Source organism: Zonotrichia albicollis, chromosome 2, assembly GCF_047830755.1.
Source record: "Zonotrichia albicollis isolate bZonAlb1 chromosome 2, bZonAlb1.hap1, whole genome shotgun sequence".
NCBI lineage: Eukaryota > Metazoa > Chordata > Aves > Passeriformes > Passerellidae > Zonotrichia > Zonotrichia albicollis.
In genome coordinates this window covers 110,256,244-110,277,424 of record NC_133820.1, presented here as the reverse complement: position 1 = coordinate 110,277,424, position 21,181 = coordinate 110,256,244, and the positions used below count along the sequence as shown (strand labels likewise).

General features: G+C 39.3%; 1 protein-coding gene across 1 annotated transcript in view; it reads left to right on the top strand.

Moving 5' to 3' along the window:
- The first annotated feature begins 16,144 nt into the window (after positions 1–16,144).
- Positions 16,145–21,181, top strand: part of MID1 (midline 1) — a 249,147-nt gene continuing 244,110 nt past the window's right edge. The window contains exon 1 of the mRNA XM_074536005.1: positions 16,145–16,265. The gene's annotated coding sequence lies outside the window, so the exon portion shown is untranslated. The remainder of the gene's footprint in view (positions 16,266–21,181) is intronic.

Here is a 21,181-nt window from a genome sequence, read left to right as displayed (position 1 = left end):
AGTGTAAATAAATGGCCTCTCTTGGCCTCCCCAGGCATACTTTCCACCAAGGTGTAAATTCCAATAACATATGTGTAGTCTGTGAAGTAATTTAGTGGAGAAATTAAAGCAGTGGACAGTCAGGAAGTACTACATTAACACGTTTAAAGAACCTCTAAGTAGCTCTGTGTGATGGGAGGCTGGGGCAGCAGGAGGTTTCTGGCTGTGTATCCAGAGATGCAGTCCCTGCTCTCAGGTAAATGGGACTGCTTTGTGCACTGCAGTCTGACATGATCTCTGCTCTATTGGATGAGAATTGAAGGTAGCAGAACAGTGGGCAAAGAGATGCAGGGAAGGTGAACCAGCACTGATGATGGAAACAATTCTTTCAGTGGGATCTAAATGACAGTGGTTTGTTACTGTGCCGCCTATTGCACAGCATGCTGAAATGACTTTTTCATGATAAAATGCAGCGTTTCTCCTCTTGGGACTTAACTTAGGTGGCTTTTTCTCTTGCTTCTATGTGATTTCTGTGCCCCTACAGTCACTCTGTGAGCATTATTGGTGTTCTTATTTATGCAAAGGCCTTTCTCCAAGATTCAGTTTATAGTGAATTGCTCAGGAATTACATTATATTTTTTATCGTCTAGTTCTGCAGTCTTTCCATAAAATCCAACCACAGCATGGAAATATGTATGGTACATTTATAAAGTCTTCCATATGTAAAACAAATTAAGCTCTAACATTACACTCCAGGCTATTGTGCTGGTGGGAGACCAGGATTCTGCAGTTGCACTCCATGGGAACATTGCTGCTTTTTGAAGTGTACAAGCACGCTGATGCATTATCTACCTGATATGCGTTTGAAAGTGTGAACTATGAATTACCAGGTCAATAAAATGGGGATACTACAGAGGACAGGCTGGAAACAGTATGCATTGAAGTCACAATGATGACAGCTTGTCACTTAGAGCTGTTTCAGCAGGAATACCTAGCAAGCAGTATGCAAATATGAATGCATCATGACATTATCAAACTCATGGAGTGCAGAGTTCACCAAAAAAGCCTGGTAACTGAGAAGCTCAGCTAGATATTGCTTGATGCACACCTGAGCCAACTTGGTTAAAGGCTGACATCCCCAGGAGAGCAGTTCTGCTTCAAAGTTACCAAATGTGTGATCCTACAGGACTAAAAACTGGACCACAAAGACCAATCATGAGAATTAAATCCCAGTCCTGAGATTTACTGGCGCCAAGGACTATTTATTCTCTCAGCTCATTCTAATATGGTCTGTAATTATTGGCTTTTAATTCTAAAATACAGAAATGATGTTTCTGCACTAGCACTTCACTCAAAGCACTGTCTTGCTTCTGCTGTGGACAGATATAACTGTCCTGTTACTGACTGGGTGACTCCCACAGAGTTTTTCATTGCTAAATATGTCCTTTCAGGAAGTGCCTTCATAAGTGTTCAGATGCTGTCTGAACTGAGAGCAGTAAGTTTCTTAAAAACAGCTGATGCTTCCCTTCTCTACTTCCACCACCCAATAAGTTGCTTCATTAGACTCAGAAAAAGTTCCAAGTATTTTATTAATTTTGGAAGAGAATGTAAAGAAAATTTGCCATTCTCTTTCCCCGTGTAGTTAATGAAAAAATAAATTAGAATACATTTTTGAGGATATAAATTATGTGCAGGCCTGCCTCCCTCTTTTACTTTTTATGCTATGTTTTCAAATTTGCTCCTATTGTGTTATCGACTGACATCCCTACACATTAGGCTATGCATTTAGTAACACAACTTATGCTAAAAAGAACATACATTTAGAAAATGCAAGTGCTATATTTGTAAGCAAAAAGCTGATTTTACACTGGTGTGTTAAATTATGAAATCTTTTCTTTCCATCTTTCTCTTCCAATCAATTAGAATTTTTAAACAGAAGCAAAAAAGAGGGACTCAGTGTCTAGTCTGAGACAGTGAAAGCTACATCTCTTGTGTTCCTACCTCATAGCAGAGTAGTCTTTATTATTTTAAAAATATCCAAGTAATTTGGCAATATTCTTTTTTCTTGTTTTTATTTCATGAGACTTTCTACAGGGTAAAGGTGAAAAAAGCATTACACAATCTTGAATCATTTTGCAAACACCTTGAAGAATTGAATAATTGTGCTTTATTTAATCACGAATATTTGAATATAATTCCAGTGTAAGACAGAAACAATATGATCTTTCTTTTTCAGTATCAAAATGAGGGGGAAAAGTGCACTTTTATCATCATGTAAAATACAGTTATCAGTATTTTGTATGTTGCAATCATAGAGAAATCTTAGCTGTATTTCGGATAGCCTGTGCATGAATTTGGTAGAGAACCCAAAGGTAGAATTTTCATAATTTGCATTGGTTTAAAGTTTACATATCCAACCCTTATAAAAATATAGGTGTCCAGTCACATAAGAGATGCATCCTACATGCAAGGACAGGCTGTGGAGCTCCTTGCTGAGCTCAGGCCCACCATGGCAGCTCCCACAGAGTGCCCTCTGTTCAGCAGAGCCCTGCTGCTCTGGCTGCCCTGCTCTCTGCTGCACCCCAGGGGAAGCAAATTTGTGCTGCTGTTTGCCAACAGATTCCTTGTCAGAGGAGTGCACGATGGGCATAACATGGATACTGATTTGACAGCTCTGTATTCCCTACCCAGCAGCTGTTCTTTTCCTTTGATAGAAGAGTCTGTCTGGAGTCTGGGAAACACTTTCCAATATTTTTTTTTAAGTGGAATTTTTTTGTTTCTTAGAATATATAAACATTTCCATTTGTGATGAAGAAACAAAATCCAGCCCAGCTAGTTGCTACCAGCACAGTCTGAGTGTGCTATCACATCAGACAAAAACCTATTTTACCTATGGTCACATCAGATTTCTGTAGCTGCTGTGTCTCACAGGTGGGCTTTACATTGTGTTCTCCTAGTCTGTGGGTGCAGATACAAGGGGAAACAAAGGTCCCACCGTAAAGGACTAAGTAGAGAAGACCCCAGATTCTCAGAGAAGCAGCTGGGAAGCTGGGCAATCCCCACAGTGGGGATAACCACACCACTCATCCCAGGCAGGTGTTCCTGGCACAAACCAACCCACTGCTACAATGGGCAGGTAACTGTGATGGTTTTCAGCAGGGAAACCAGGTGGCGAATGGCCACTGGATCTGCCTCCCTCCCTGCCCCTCAGCAGCCAGGCTGCTGTGCTCTGTTGTAGATGATGGGTTTGGAGCTTTCCCAGGCTGCAGAAAAATTAAGAGGTCTCTGTTCCTGTCTGTTTTTCAGGCATCTCTTGCTATTTGCCTCTTAGAACCTGTAGTCTGATCCAGGGAATTCCTGTATATGTCAAAAGTATGAAGGGAATAAAAGAGCAAATGTTCTTGTGCATTTCAGTTTTCTCTCTGCTTGGTTGGATCTGTCACTGTCTCCAGCAGGAAACATAGCTGTAACTCAGGAAGGGTTTCAATTATCTTCTTGTTCACTGGAAATAGAAGAAACCTCAAGCTGACATGTTTCTGAAGAAGAATTCCAAGGGATGCATACTTCATACCAGAGAACCACAGAAACCAGAAAGAAGAAAAAAAAAAAAAGAAAAATTCCTAACTAATTCTAAAGTCTTCACTGTCCCAAATTAAAGGGAAGCAGAAAATTATTAGCTTTGTTATCTATTTAGTAGCACTATTTACTGTCACTCATGTCTTAAAACTGTGATATCAAACACATTGGGGCACCTTGCTGTCATGCTAATGAGCTGCCTTGTCACATCTATCATATAGCTTATACTTCAAGAAAGAAAAAAATCAGACACATGGTTTGTAAATATATGCACAAGCTACTGCAGGACCTCAAGGAAATGTACACTGTGGATGATTATAGAGACATGACTGTTTACCACCTGAACTGTCTCCCCTGGGTTTTAACAGTGGAATTACATCTCAAAAGCTGTCTTCTCTACATGAGTAACTACAAAACACTGTAACACTCTTCTTTTTCCTGTACGTTAGCATCACCATTCTCCGAAAGCAGAGAAGGTTCTGCCTTCTCCCAGCTTTCCTGAAGGCATTGTCCAGGGATAAACCTTGAGCCTGAACAGTTTTTGAGCTTAATAATCTGTTACTTCCATAGCTTGGGAGCAAATATGACAAGGTGGGTTGAGCCAAGGAATTGTTTAATATGTAAGTAAGATGAATATTGGAAAGTGTTCTCAGGTTAATCCATATAACTTTCAAAGAAAGCCATTGTGCAGCCTGTTGCTCTAGTGCAGAATTTCCCATTGCTGCTGCTATTTATATGCTGCAGTAGACAGCAAAAAAAAGTGCTCTCCCTACTAATTTTTTAATTTTAGATGTTTTCTTTAAGTTCTACAGGAAGCCATAATGCACCATACGTGTGCTGGCTGAACCCTGCAGAGGTGAAGCCAATGTCAGCAGTGTCACCTCCTTTGCAAACAGCTCTCAACAAACAAACAGCTGGGCCACCCCATCTACCAGCACTGCCACCCAGCAGAAATGGGTGACTGGTTCTTCCAGTTTCTGGCAAACCAGAAATATGTTGCAGATACATGAAAAGGTGAGGGTAAGGAGCTGCCTTCCCACCTAGGATCAATAGGAATCTTGAGCCTGGATACACATCCCCACCCACACAGACAAACAGCAGCTCCAGCTGGTGAGAGAGCACATCACCTGCTGAAACCATTTGGGCTATTGTACTGCGGCTGCCCAGGAGAAAGGCACGTACTGCTCTACTCCCTGTGCTGGGAAAAGGAGTGAAGAGGAGGAGGGTGCTAGGAATCCCTTCTTGGAAGTGTGGGAGATGTTATGGACCTGGAAAAGAGCAAGGCGCAAAGCTTTCCTGTGGCCTGAGCAACAACTGAAGTATAACTTCTTGAATAATCCTGATACAAGATCTCATTTTCAAATGTTGATGGGTGACTCTCCTGCTGATTTTCACTTTTTAGAAGTCTGCTGTGGATTTTGTTGGACATGGATATTGCAAAAAGTTGCTCAGGTAAAGAACTGGAAGGTGAAGAAAATGCCATGTATGGAGCAGATTTAACTGGACTGGAAATTCACTTGAGATAACTGTTAATATTGCAAACCTTATGATATTATTATAAGTTGTAGCACTCAATAAATATAGGCAACTAAAGCTTCAACTCCTTTTCTACTCTAAAATACCTTGCTTCCAATATAACAGTATAATTTCTTCATTATTGAATGACCCCAAATAATAGTGTTTCATATACAAAATCTATAGGTACTGGTCTAAGTACCTATAAGACTCAGCTTCTTCTAAGCCTATGACCATTGAAAATGTCAAAGTATCTCCTATTAGCATCCTTCCTATTTCAGGCTTTCAACACCACGAAGAATGAGCAATATTTTTTTCCTTTTTTAAAGTGCAAGTCACCTTCAAGCACGTTCCTTTTGAACAGGAGGAGAGAGGCCATTGAAACATGGCTTCTTAAAGAAGGGCAAGTGTTACTCAATATCACTTTGTAGTGTGTTTACTGAAGTACATTTAATTACTTCAACAGTGAAATAAATATTTTTTTTATGCAAAATGAAATCAGTATTTAAATGTTTTATGTAAATTCTGATGCTTCTCTTTGGAGTGTATGTTTCAAGCCACAACTGGTCCTGTCAGGTTTTTTTCAATCAAGTTTGGAGACAAAGCATGCAGAAAGCTTATACTCCAATATAGAAGAGTAAGCTTTTCAGGCAATGAAAGTTGTCTGCACTTCTCACAGTGATTTTGGTCTTGCTCACAGAGATTTCTAAGCACTTTAGGTTGTTCTGGTATCTCTAGCCATAAAAACCAGATACTTCTTTAAACTCTCCCATTTTCCCTGACCTATGAGCTCCCAAAGTAAACAAAATTGTTTTCTGATTCCATGAAGGCTGCCATTCTAACACTGTTTTGAACTCAAAACTCCTGGATTGAAAACAAGATACTCCTACCTTCAATTTTTACTACACAACTGGTAGTATTTCCAAATTAATTTACAAAATGTATTGCAGCATTTTCCATAATGGGCTGAACAATTTTGTCCACTTCTTCCTTCAATTACACCTTCAATATTGCTGGAGGAGAGAATAACAAGAGGTGTTTAAGCAACAGAGGAAATAGGAAAGGGAAAAAAGTAGATGTTGTTGCCAGGATAATGGAACCCCAAGGACAGCGACTACATTTTCCTAGCTATAGGTCAGCTCACAGACAAAGTTTCTTAACAGTTAGATTTAATTAAACTTCTTTTTCTGTATCTGCCATTAATTGAGCATTTATTCCTCACCTTTGTGATTAACATGGCTTGGGCCAACGTGCTTGTGCAATAGTCTGTAGATTTTTTAAGAGAGGAATTATTTTTAATTATTCATGCAGGTCTAATTTCTTTTAGAATTGGTCAAACTGTAGGTCTCAAACAACATTCACAGACCTGTTAGTTTCCTACTTAGAAGAGTGCAGTGTGTTTCAGGAGGGCTTTGAAAAAGAAAAAGACAAGAAAAAAATGCTAGCTTATTGCTTTTCTCTAGTAAAAAGAGTTAGAACAGTCAGCACTCCTGTGAAGTTAAACAAAAAAAAATTAAAAAACTAAAAAGTAATCTAACCAGCCAGCTTCTACCCACCAAATACTTACAGATGTGATTATATTTAGTTACAAGAACAAATAGCTAAACTTTCTTTATTGCACATAATGTCTCCAGGGATCCTGACAGTGAAGATGACTGGTTGGAGGTTATTTGATGATTTGCTTCTATTCCTCCAGTGACAGATCTGCTACTTTTCTACTACTGCCTGACTGCTTGCCATCGTTGGTAAGGTGATGCCAAATTTTACAGAAAAATAAATATCTAGAGGTGGGAATCAACTGACAAAGTGTCTGAGCCAACGATCAATATTCACTTTACAGTCCCCAGAGAAAAACAGGCACTTAGAGGGCATAATTCCTAAAGCAGATGCCTAAAATAGCTGAGCTAAACCGAGCCCTGGAAGTGCTGACTTCAAATACAGCAACAGCCCATAGCTCAGAGGTGGAGGCAGCTGTAATATGGATCTGGGTAAACCTTTCCTATGGCAGGAATCTGATTACAGAAGATGCTGCTGTAGGGTAAGGTGGCCTCCACATACACAGAGCTGATTGTTGTGCCATGTGCAACACCTGAGAGCTGCCTGGACAAGTGAGTTTAAGTTTAATTACTCCCCATCCCAGCATTCTGCACCAGGTGTTAAATTCTGCTTGAGAGAGAAAGCAGCTTGGCAGGGTGAAGCCTTGGGAAGACTGACCTAGAACAGAGCCTAGAAGGAGTTAAAGAATAAAGAGTAATTCCTCAATGGATACACCTTGGGCAGCACAAGAGCCCAGCCAGGCGTGCACCCAAGATGAACCCAAAACAGTCACAAAATGGATGACCAGTCACAGGGTCTCTCACTTTTATAAGTTCTGGTTCATTTGCATATTGGAGTTAATTGTCCAGTTATAGCTTTAGGTTATGAAGTCCCATCCTTCTTGTTTTTCTCTCTTCATTCTGCCATTGTTTATACTCTTGGGCCTGAGATTTGGATCCTTTGTCCTTGGTCCCAAGCTAGGAAAGGAATAGTTTTGTCTACCTACTCTGTGAAGAGAGCTTACTATTCCCTAATATAAAGCTCAGAACTACACACTGAAGCAGTACAGAATCTGGAAAATATAAAAGCTAAAACCTGAGGCATCAGGGCAATGGTTTCCCTTTGCCTGGGTTTGTGGCTGGCAGTGTAGATGCTGTGTGGCAGGGCCAAAAGAGCAGAATAATGATGGAGTGGTCTGGCATGATAAAGCTTCCCCCTTTTCTTCCCCGTGGCTCTCCTGAACTTATTTAGTAACATTTAAATCTACATCCGAAGAGTGTTTATGGGTAAAAGTAATGAAATCCTTGGGAAGAAGACACCAGTTTAAGGTGGTCGAGGTGTCACTCACCAGCAAGCCTTGGGTAGCAGGAGACAATGGAATAATGCAAGAAACATATTTTCTTTAGAGTAGATGAAAATTTACCTCTGTTTTTTTCCAGTCTGCCAGTCTTCAGCTACAATTCTTTGCTTGCCGTCAAAATAGTTTTTTATTAAGGTAGTAAGGGAGTATTTCTGGTCACACTATATTATATGTATATAATAATATGAAGTGAGTTAAAATAAACTGAATTCAGAGAGGGTACTTGCATAGCTAGGAAATTTTAAAATGCTTAATACTTTGCAGAACTGGATCTTTACTCCTCTCACAAGCCAAATACTGTAAAAGAATTTTTATATGTAAAGTCCTAAACAAAGACTCCGAAGCATAGGCTGAAAGAAGTTAGTATAGGCTGAAAGAAGCTCTCCACTCCAGTCTTTTGCATAATTTACAGGTTTATCTGCTTCACTATTTTGAGTATACTATCTAATCTCCCTTTAAGCATTTCCTCTTCTGATATCCCAGAAGTTTCTCCTGGCAGACTTTTCTATTGATGAATAACTCTTATTTGGAGATTTGTCCTCACATCTAATCTAAATTTGTCATAATTTAGCTGAATGTTTTCCTTGAACAACCACAATCAAGTCTCTCTCTTTCATCTTGTTTCTCTCAAAAACTTCTTAAATGTTCCATATTTTGTTTAAACTAAATGTCCTTTCCATCTTGTTCCTTATAGCTTGCAGCTTTCTTAATGTTCTTCATCTTTGCTGCTCTCTCATCTTCACAGTGAGAAGGTCAAAGGATATCCTAAGTGAGGCCTCAGCTGTCATGTGTATACATGATTTATTACTGCCCTACTCTTAACTACAGTTTTTGGAATATGTGTTCTTTCAGAGCAGATCAGAGTATTATCTCTGATTTTTGTTTGTTTAGACACAAAAGCCAGAAATGCATTTTGACTAGTTATTTTCAATAAGTTTTGGAACAAAAGAGTTCACTGTTTACCTTAAGTAGTGGCTGGGACAGATCACTTTTTATTAAAAACCTTTGATTTTGCAATACACACACATTTCTCCTTATGTGCTGTTGAATGATTTCCTTCCTTCTCCTCATCCGGGAACTCCATGACCAAACTTGCTTTTGACCAACGTTTCAGGATTTCCATATAACAAACACCTGTAAATAAAAAAAAATCCACACTTCCTTTAAACACTCCATTCTCCCAGAATGCAAATTTTTCTCTGGCCTTTACTGTCTTTCCCTGAGTTTTGATGTTGTTATACACACAGGCTTAAAGATATGGACTGTTTAAAACTAAGGATCAACCTAGTCCATGTGTTCTACCAAGAAATAGTGCTGTTTGAGTCATATAATCTGCTTAATATCCATTTTATTCAATATTTTCTTTGTCCTGTAGCTCATTTTCACGTGCTCTTTGGCCAGCAGTCATATCTCCCAATTTAAGGCATGTAACTGGCACTCTAAGCCATGTGTGTGGTCACCCTCTGAAGGGTTAAGAGAGGTGCACCTCTCTCAGGTGATCCACTTATTCACGGTCTGAGAAACAGCAATATTTTTCTTCCAGAAACCACAGAAGAGCTTATGGTGGCTGGGCTCCAATTTTCAGCACTTCACCTTTGTATTCAGGTAAAGTGAATTCATGCAGTTGCCAAGCTGTGAGTCCTCCAAAAGTACCAGGGGAAGTGTGTCAACAAACCATGGGTTTGGTGCTGCCCTCCTGGCCATCCAGGGAACCTGCAGCCCTGCTCTGCCCTTCCTGCCCTCTCCTGCTCTGGAACACCTCTCTGGGCTCATTTTCCAGGATTTTCAAGTACACATGCTTTCTTCCATTTTTGCAGTATTACATGGGATGAAATATAAAAAAAAATCATCTGCCAATGACACTTGCATTTGCAGCATCATCCTTCTCCTCCATGCAAAATTGTGTTACTGATTTCACTAATCTGATAGTTATGTCAGTTCAAACATTAATGACATTTCAACTACGCCATCATCAGAAAAGTATGCTTCATGTGGAAGGTGCTGCAGTTAAAGACATCATGAGAGGACTTTAAAACAAAGCTTCAAGCACAGCTGGTCAGCATTAAGCATCACAGTGCTTGAAGTCCCCAGTGTTGATGTTGACATGAAGATAATTTCTGCTGTCTGGAATTCTACGGCATTAAGAACTAAGTGTTTTCCAAATGTCCTTCTTAGTGTAGGTATTCTTGGAGCTTTTCCCTGGACTCTAAGGAATTTACACAGTCTGAAAGCCTGTTTAATTGTCTGGTTTATTTTCCAAATGCCATTTAAATCCATCTCTAATCTTCATTAATAACAACATTATAATTACTTCATTAACTTTTCCAGATAAAGTGTTTCAATTCTACAGAAGCAAATAGCTTTTTTGCTGGATTGTGTGCTAATGGCTTCATCTAATACCACAGCCCTGAGTTTAAAATGTATTTAATGAAATCATAAAGCTCTTGTTTAGTGTGTGTTACTGAAACCTGAAGAACACGTGGTACAAGGGTAAAGATAGCAACTTGTTGTGTTACAGTGATTTAATGATACATTTTGAAAGACTGTTGAGGAAAAACGCTCAATTCATTTCCCAAGGGTAAAAATAATACCCTCAGTCACTGGCCTTAACTTGTTTTGACATCTTTGTTTCTGTGTAAAGGTTAAGTAATGTGGTCAAATTTTATAAGTAATGCTTTATTAACGAAGTACTTGCATTAAGGCTGTAAAATTGAACACCAGATCAGGAAATAATAAAAAGTGAGGGCTGTATCATAAAGTTAACTGATTTGTACAGTGAGTGCTCCCCAGATAAGGTACATGCTCAGCTGCCCACAGTATGTGCAGTTGAGTTACTTCTTCTAAATAATTTAACCTTTTAGTTTCTTCTTTTTTGGCTACTTTCATTTTCAGCCTGAATGTTGAACGAATGCAGGTTCTTACAATAATTTTTAGTTTGCCTTTGCTGGAAGGAAAGCAAACCCCTGTGCCTTCTATTAGCTAAGTGAATAAATTACAGTTTGTGGCTACATAGCTCTCAGGCCCCAGTCTGTGGCCAGGGTACCTGCTGACCTGGAATCTTGTGGTTTTCCCTGAAGTTCCTGTGTGCTCAGGGTTATAGCCAAGGAACTTGCAGCAGAGAGACAACTTCAGCTGTTTCTCAGATGTGTGACTGTCATTTTGGTGCCTCTAGTGCATTTCAAGGTGAAGTCAAATGCCTTCAGTGGGCCACTGCAGAGGTCAATGTAGCATGACAGATTTTTACTTTTCCATGAAATGAGATGGGAGCATTTATACAAGCTACTCTGAAATATCTTCTGCGAGGCAAAAGCAAATAACAGATAAGGAGCAGTAAAGAGAAATTTCCAAAACTTCTCTGCTGTTAGTCTCTGGACTGGTCAGTTCACTTTCTCACCCCCACCCCAGTGAGATACAAGAAGAAAATAGCAAAAACAGAAGTCAGAAAATTCATGGGCCAAGATAAAGACAGTTAATAGGTGAGTATGGTGGAAAGCACAGCAAAGTAACACAACGTATGTCCAGCCAGTTTTTTCTCCAAACAATGGTTACCTTAGGAAGCCACTCCCCTTCTTCTCAGTCAGTCTTGGGTTTTTACAAATAGTTTTGGTATGAAACATCTCTTTGGCCAGCATGGGTCAGCTGTAGTTACTGGTATTCTCCTCTCCCATTTCCTTGCCCACTCCTGACCTTCTCACTGGAGTGGGGCAGTGTGAGAAAAAAAGGCAACTTTGTGTGTTGAGGTGGTGCAAGCACTCTTCAGTAACAGCCAGACAAAAATATTTTATCAACACAGTTTCAGCCACAAAGCCAAAACACAGAACCATACTGGCCCCTAAGAAGAAAATTAACTCTATCCCAGACAAATCCACTCAGATGGGTTTTTCCAACAGTTAGCTTGCTTGGAGAAGGCTGCACTCAGCACTAGGGCATTTTGTTCATAGCTTTTCCAGGTTGTAAACTAAAAGTCTGAGTGAATCTGTGTATTTATGTATCTGTGTATACTGACACAGTATCTTAAAATGCAGCATTAGCATTCTGCGTGTATAAATTATTTAATGGTAGAAAAGAAAAAAACATTTGTGGATTTGTACACAGAAATGTATTCAGGGGTTTAGGTTTTTAATCTAAAAAACATTTCATATAGAAAGAGAGATCCCTATGATATTGCATATCTTTGGAGAGACTTGTATGGAAACAAAGGCTGTTAGAACTGAATCGACCTCATTTGTCAGGTACTCACTGCTGCCATTCTAGCTGAGCACATTACCTGATTTGAGGGCTGGGTAATGTAGCTGAGAACAAACAATAAACTATTGAATGAATGATCTTGTTGCACCCCACAAACAGAACAGACATTGTGGGATGTCAGTGATGCACATCTCTGAGGGAAACTGAAGATGTAAAGATGCAGACACCAAGATGAGGTTTGAAATCTTGCCTGTATCAAAGTGAAAGGAAGTGTTGCCATTGCATGGAAGAAATTAGAACTTCGAGAATGCATGAACAGCTTGATTCTGGAAAATGTGCAGCACTGTGCAGTGAAACCTGAGAGATCTCTGTTGCTTTATACTTACCTGGATAAATTGAGCCAATTTATTTAGCCACTCAAGTGTGGACAATTTCAGCCTGCAAAGAACTTCTGAGGCAAATCTTGTTACTGAGTAAGTATTCAGTGTAAGGAGACTAAACCTGCTGTGTTTCACCCTGAGCATTTAATAGGGAAAAAGTTGAAGGCAGATATTTAGAGACTTGTGGCAAGACGATTGGAAACTAACATTATTTGTTTCATATAAATTTCTTCGTGTACTGCTCTCACCTATTCCATTCAATCAAAATTCACAATGAAAATTTACACTAGGTTTCCACTTCTGGTACAAAACCACAAAGAGTGACATGACTATGTATTTAAAAAGTGGGCAGAAGTGGAGGAGGGAAAATCCATCAGTCTTTTCATAAGAGAAAGTATTTCTTATAAACCACTTTTTGTGATGGAGCAAGTATGGCTAATAGGGCATGCAAATGGAAGTAAAGAGAAAGGCAGTAACACATTGATCTATAACCAAGGTTTGCCCAGGACTGTGATTCTTGGCTCTGCTGGACAAAGGTCATTTGGCTTACAAATAGTTACTATCTTAACAGCAGGGACTAAAATAACACCAATAAACTGTTTGTATGGATTGTGCACAGGAAACAAGCTAATGACACACTGAATGGAGTGTCTGCTTAATGCTGGGCTTTTTCTGGGGGCAGCTTGGAGCACAGCAGTGAAGAAAAAAACTCTTTGTCATCAATTGCATTAATTTCTAATGAACTTTTAATTCCTTGCATTAAACCCAACATATCCTAGAGGTCTGCTCAGATCTTTTCTTATACTCTGATGCAGAATACAAGCTCAAATTTGCTTGTATTCTGTATTGTACAGACCTCTTCCTGGAGAAAAGGAGAGGACAGTTTCAGCATAATTAGTCTTAGCATTACATGAAGATAAGTATGTATGACAGCACAGCAAATGGGGGTAATAAGTCTAGGTTACTCTCACCTTCAAGAATTAGCTGAATTTCTTGAGAATTATATAGAGTTTCTTTAAAAAAGAAAGAACTCAGAAATAAAAAAAATCTGACTATGACATCTATTATTATGATGAACTGCTGTTGATGCTTTAGCAGAGACATTCTGTGAAAATATAAATAAATATAATTCTGATTTATGTTTGAGGAAGAAATGATTATTTTATTACAAACATTGTTTAAGCAAAGAGATTCTCTCTTTCAAAGATAGCACATGCAGGACTTGGGGAAACTTTCATGCTTTTGCCAGCCTTCTAATGTAATCACAGCTTGGGGGCCAGGAAGTAAAGAAAGAGATTTTATACCTAGCTGTAAGAGCCTAGATTCCCTGACTGATTCTCAATATGAAGTAAAGAGATGGAGGTAAACAGGTATGTCAGGAGGTAAAGTGGTATGTCAGGTGTCAGGTATGAAAGTTAGTTGAGTTTTCAGCTTGAGACTAGGGTAAGTAAAGCCCCTGTATGGGCACTGAAGAAATGGTGGGAAAATCCTTAATTCACGGAATATTTTAGATAAATGAATGTGATGTTTATTGTAAGTCTGGGCTGACTAACAGAAAAAGTGCTAGCCTAAGGATAGACTGTCAACCACACCTGAAGTAATATCTACTATCTAATCTACTATTAGCCTAGTAGCCCTCTTAAAATTCCTTTGTTGTTGCAGTTTTGGGAATCTGATGAATTTTAATTGGCTTGACTCATGCAAAAAACCTGATACTCATTCAGGAACTGGTCATGAGATCATGGTGGTAAGGGAATACTTGGCTATGTAGTCCAGTGCAAATGCTTTGTCACAGGAGCATGAACTTGGCAAGGCCAAGATCCTCTTCTTATGCAGTGGAGCCACAAGTGAGTTATCTGTCCCAAAAGAACTAAATGAAGATCATTACACCAAGCCCCTGGCCACATATTCCTGATTCCTTATACACTGTATGGAGAGACTATTTTAGATGTATTTATTGAGTGTCTTACAACTTTTATTGGTATTGTTTTTCATTTTTCTCAACTTCTAAGTCAAACTCCTTCAGTATCATGAGGCTCAATGTTTATGCCTCAGGGAAAGAGGAAAATTATAACTAAAGAAGTATTGAAGCCATTAGGACTGGACATTAGGAATAGCTTTTCTCTGCAGTATATTATTTAATGATCTTCAAGTCATATATTGGGCAGCAATAAAAAATGCTGTAGTCCAATGGATAATTATGATTTCCAGCTTTTGGGTGGTACACTGGGGCTTCTAACACTTCATAGGTCACCAGGAAGCCAAATTTGTGTCTCTTGTGCATTTTGACTTATAGACAATATATCCAGGGGACAGAATGAAAAATAATTGTTTATTTTAGAGCTCATTGTATTTTTAAGTAAGCTCTCATAATCTTATCAAATCTTGAAAATTTTCTCATTTTTGCTTATAAATTTGTGTTCCTCCATAATTTTTTATTGGTTTTTTCCCTATCCTCATGTTTTTTCCAAATTCCCCCTGCATATCAGCAGTGTTTTAGCTTGTAGAAAAGCCATAACTAATAGTGAATCTTGTCTGAATATAATAAAGTGACACATATGACATGATTTTCCCTGTAACTAATTAATTAATTAACTGCCTGCTGAAGTTCTTCTGGACAAACAAGTTGTATTTGCAGAAAAGGGTTAGCAAGCAGTGAGCAGTCAAAGTGATGAAAAAATATGTGAAATAGAGATGTCATTGCTCTGTAGAGTGCAGCATAGGCTTGTTCTTGGTACTTCCTCTGTTTCTGTTTCCCTGTTTAGGTAGGGGTGTGTCTGTTAATATATTGTAATCACACATCTCTGACAAAGGCAAATCTGTCACCAAATACTTAACCATTACATTGTATAGAAAATGAACCTGGAAAAAGTAAAACAAGTTTTTCTTACACTGCCCCTTTCCATTGATATCAGTAATGCAATCCTAATTTTCTAACCTTTTCACATAACACTTGAATATGATAGTCTTTTATGGAAACTTCAATATTGTGGGAATTATTTTAACATTTTTAGAAGGTGTGTGCACAACCTTTGTCACCTTGTAGTACTACTACATATGTAGTACATCTTTATATGGAAACTTGAATATTGTGGGAATTATTTTAACATTTTTAGAAGGTGTGTGCACAAACCTTTGTCACCTCCACTTTTCTGGGATGAAAATGCTGGCTCAGTGTTCTGTAAAATCGTCAAGTTTTTAATGCAATGTGAACATAGTACTCGGTATTGGTATGGCTTTAAGTAATGGGATAACTGCATAGGTGCTACTATGCACCCATTGCTTAAAGCCATAGCCATACCGAGTACTAGTTCACATTACATTAAATACTTGACGATTTTACAGAACTACTGCAAGGAAACCGCCCTCCCTTCTGAAGTCCCTTCCCCACGCCGTGCTAAGCAAACTTCAGGCGCTCGGACCTATTTGGTATCTGTGGAGTTAACTAAATTAAGCTTACTTCCAGTTAGCCTCTGTCACCAGGCATGCAGTTTGTGTTTACCTATATAAGGAAACCTGTGGGACCTGGGGGAGCTCTGGGCAGGGCTGTGTGTGTGTGCCTGCGGAGGGGCGAGCGCTGCGCTGCGCTCGGGCGGGCGGGGCAGAGCCGAGCGCGGCAGAGCGGCCCGAGCGCAGCCCGGCGAGCGCAGCGCAGCCAGGCAGGGGCTGTCCCCCTCCCCTCCGGCCTCGGAAAAAGAGAAAAACCTACCGGGGGAAAAATGGAGGAGCAGGTATGTCAGGCGGATCCTCGCAGTGCGCGGCGCGGGGAGGGTCGGAGCGGGGTTTGCGCTTCCAGCTGCTGTTCCCTGTGGAGCGGCCGGGGAGCTCCGTGCGCGCTGCGGGGCAGAGCGGGCGGTGCTGGGGGGCAGATCCCGCAACTCGCCTGATGTTCCGTGTGCTCCTCGCTGGATGCACCTTCGTTCTACTGAGAGATTCTCAAACTTTCTTAGCTCTGCTGGAACGCAGATGTGAGCCGAGATTGGAGATAAAGCTGAGATGCTTTGGTCTGTTGGCTGAAGCGCTGCAAATCCATGGTATTACTATCCTAGTATATCAGGGCAACTAAGTTCTTGGCACGTTTGTTACTTGGTGTTTCTTTTAAGTTTTAAACTGTACATTTTGCAAAAGGTGCACCTCTTTAGCATGTCTAGGGTTTTGGTGTGTTTTATTTGGATGTGTGTGAATGCAGCTAAATCAGCATAGCTGGAATGTGTTACAATACAGGGAGTTCCTGTAGCAATAAAGATTTTACAGTGAGTTAAAAAATAAACGTCAGGTGCTGTTATAGGAAATGTAAGCTAAACAGGTTCTACTACAATGGGGATTACCCAGCTCAAAACAAGGATATGTATTTCTGAGGAAGTATTTGCACAGTATGATAACATTTTTGAAACAGGTTTTCAGTAAAATCCTCAGAAATTGAGAGAATTTTTTCCCTGCAGATTTTAGTCAGGGCATAATGAAAAACAAAGTTGAAAACTATTTTCCAGTAGGTTTCTAGCTGTAAGAATACTGGTGTGCAGTCCATCAGGACAGTTACTGCTAAGTAGCAGCATGTTCATTGTGGAACTTTATTTAAGTTTTCTGCCAATATGGTGTATTATGTAGGAAGGGGAAAATATTTGCAGTTGATCTCTTGTAGTATCTTCTAAGGAAAAAAAGTTTCAGAGCACTAGCTAGAGTGCATTTTCAGAGTGCTTTTTGTTTTTCTGATATTAAAGACTGGTATATGATTACTTTCCTCTTATTTTCCTGGTTATTCATATTTATGTGTGCACAGGCATGTGAATGCACTCATTATGGGAGATGTAGCTACATCTTTCCTAGTGGGAAAGTAAGAGTCCTAGGAGGTTAGAAGCTTACAATGAAGATGATTATTATTTAAAAACCCTCTTTCTTCTAAATAGCTGTGATTTTTATGAATTAATGTCTCCTGAGATTAGTATTATTGCATTACCTGCTTTAAATTAATTCAGAATAAAGAAAGAATTAAAAGTCACTTGTGTTCATAGAGATTCTCATTCATTTCTGTGTAAGATTTTTGTTAACTCCGGACTTTGAATCTTGAGTGAGGTTTTAATGGGAATGACACAGGATAGCTGTAGTAGTTTCAGTAGAAACTTTTACAGGAACTTCAACACCACAAAGTACATAGCAAGTTCCTGAATACTTATTTCAGGGCTGAAGCTAATGGGTTTATTGTGATGAATCATCTTTGGTTGTGGTGAAGCCACAAAGAAAGCAAGGCTGGTAGACCAGAACCGTAAATTTCACTTGTTGCATTTCTCATCCTGGTGGTTTTGTGGAATATCTTTATTATTTTGAATTGAAAAGGAGTACAGAGAAAGGACTTTTAACAGGGCTGTTAGTAAAGCATAAATTTAAAGGGCAAGAGCAGACTCCAGGGAAACTTGCTTTTAAATCACCTTTTTCATGTCTCTGCAGGAAATTGCATTGCCCCCATCAGTTTGTCTGGCTATGTTGCAATCATTATTGGTATTTCCCAGTGCCAAGCCAGGTAGAAGTGTGGTCCAAAGTCTCTGCAGTGTGTTTGGGGTTGGCATGAGCCTGCTGTGTCCCAGGCTGTGAGCAGATGTGTGAGGCCGTGCCAGGCCTGCCTGCCCCTCGCTGAGGCCGTGCTGGACCTGCCTGCCCCTCGCTGAGCTTTGTGGCTGTGACCCTTCCGAGGGACACGAGGGGAGCAGTTGGTTCTCACTGCTCCCAGCCACAGTGCCTGCCTCTGCCACCCACAGGACATGTGCAATGGTGTGGCTTCAGAGCTTGCAGCATCAGGGGGCCTGCCTAAAACCAGTGTCTGCCCCAGGGTTTAACCTCAGCTTGGTGCTGTGCCTGTGGCGTGGCACAAGTTTCCTTTAACCTGGATGCACAAAAAGCAAATTCTTTTCAGGCCGGAACCGATGCCTGGGAGATATCCCCCAGGAAAACTTTATCCTTGTTTATGGTGTGAAAAGAATTTCAAAGTAAAAAAAAATTAAAAATATTTTTATCCCATTTAAAATGTGGAATAATTTAAAGTAATAATAATGGGGTGGACCATTCTGTGGCCTGAGCTCCTACAAGTTAGCCTGCTACGCTAGGAATGGATCTCTAACCCATGTTAATAGGTGATGAGCTTTATTCACTGATTAAAGAAAAAAGTTAAAGATTTTTTTTCCCCCCATTCATTCAAGGATTCCTTTGTGTTAATTTTAATGGCAGAACTGTGTTCAGAGTGCAGTGATGGTGTTGTGTTGGAGTGTATATTCTGGGGGATGAATGTGTTGAACCCAGGGGAAGGCAATGAGCACCTCAAGTCTGTGCACACACCTGTGGTGCCAGCTTTAGTGGTGTAGCTGAGACAAGACTGAAGGAAAGCAGAAATACTCGGACTTGATAGTGCTGACAATGAACCAAAATGATCTTCTGCCTTCCTGTTGTGTTACTGATGGCTTAATTCATGAGAACTGTTATTAATTTGTCCCTTTTAAATCAGAAATTGCTTTAAGTATTTATTCTAAAATTTATTTAGAAATGAAAGAACATACTAAATGTCTTCAATGTTTTTCCACATTTAGTAATCTGCTCATCCTAAAAACTAAGTTAGGACACTTTTTTATCGGGTTGCTTGACTTGCGTCTATTACCCCATTTTTGCTTTCAATTTCTGATTTGCATATAATTTGAAGCTGAATACCCTTATACATTGTCAGGAAGCAGTTTGATACATCATGTTTTTTCCTGGTATCTACACATATTCAATAAAATTAAAAAAAAACAACTAACCTTTCAAAGGTGCAACTGGAGAGCTTGAAATAATAAAGGAACATGCTGTAGTTGCATGCTCCCTTTACGATTTTGTTAAAGGCTTTACCATTCCATTATGCTATCATTTTGTAGTGTAAGCATTTTATATGGCATGTGTGATTTCATTGCCCTTAAGTGACCTTAGTAAATTCCTTATTTCCCCTGAAGCACATACCTAATTGAAAATTGCCATCTGCAGTTGAAGAGCTCTAAGCAAGAGCTCTAAGAATAACTCAAGGTGGAGATGGGTGTCTAGAGAGCAAAGCAAAATCACTTTTTCTGTAGAATTCGCTGTATTGCATGAAGTGAAATACTTGCTTTGAAGATGAATGATAAGGAATTACAGGAAGGGCATCTTTATCTGTCTGCCCAGTTCATCTGCCTAATGCTGCTCTCCAGAGATCATGTGATCCATAAAAAGTGTGTATTGCCTATTTTTTTAAACCTTTTTTAAAACTAGCCTCTCTTTTTTCAGCCTTTGGTAATTGTATTTGGAATTTAAAGTTAAAAACATCATTCCAAGTCTGGACTGGGCTTTCTAGTCCAGCAGCTGCCCTCATATGCAGAGCCTTGCTTGGCTCTGGTGTGCCACTTTCAGGATACAGCTATGATGATTGCAGTCTGCAACCACAACCTAAAAATGCGATGGGATGTTCCCCCTGAGAAACCTCTGGCCTAGCATTGCATTCATTACCCCTGTGAGCATGAGTGCCTAAGAGTCATGGAAATGAAGGAAGTAAAAAGCTGGACAGTGTGAAGCTGAGGAATGGTTCAAAAGGCATTTTCTTAGATGAGAGAACATTAAACTGTGCTCTGGACTAGAAGTCTGTGACATCTGTATATTTGTTCACTATTGTGTAGTGTAATTGTTTAGGACAGGAAAAATGCAAGTATTTTATTTAAAAGGGTTGGGAAATGTGAAGCATGAAAAATCTGTGATGAAGACGTGAAGTTTTTGTCCTATCTTCCTGTGTGTTTATTCATTCCAAAAAGTTGAGAAAATGACTGGGCTGAAAATTAAGTCTCTACAAATTCTCTAGTCCTGTGTTTTCCTGCAAGTAGTCTTATTTATGAAAGCTTATCTTTTAAATCTATTTTTTTCTGTGCTAATTCCAAGATGTGATTCAAAACCATTTATCAGGGTTAGAGCTTTGGAGTACACATGGCTGTGAGACTCATAAGGGCAAGATATTAAAAATATGCAACCTGTGTTAGGGGCTGAGTTTACCAGCTGCTTAGGATGTATTTCCCTGCTGTTTTCTTTTTTTTTTTCTTTCATTAAAAATATTAATATAAAATCTAGATTGTCGTTGTGTAGCAAGTAAACAAGGGAAGACAAATATTTCATTGCAAATTTTGTGTGATTCCAGATTTTAATTTTTTTTTTCACATTAAATACATTTTTTGTTCAACAAGATATCTAGAAATATACTTGAGTCTAAAAGTCTGTGCAAAGGCAGATACTTGTTTCCTAATCTATCTATATCTATGATTATAACGCGTGTTCAATTTCATATGCATCTAAAATCACTGGTGATTTTTTTTAGTGAAGTTACTATTTTCATGTGATTGTGAGCACAAAGACTGGAATAATTAGTACTTGCTTTAGGTAATACTCAGGATTTTCCTTGAACAAATTAAGATCTTCCATTTAAGGGTTCATTAGAGGGTAGAAGTTAAGTTGCACTCTCTTTTCTTTAGTAGTTTCGCTCAATGCTGGTTTTGTATTGGTCCTCTGAAAGCTGGATTTAGGGAGATGGCATATTAAAAAAAAAAAGCACTTCCTTTTATTAGACATCATTATATTGAGTTCAGCTTCATTTAGCATTCAAAGTGTTCACATT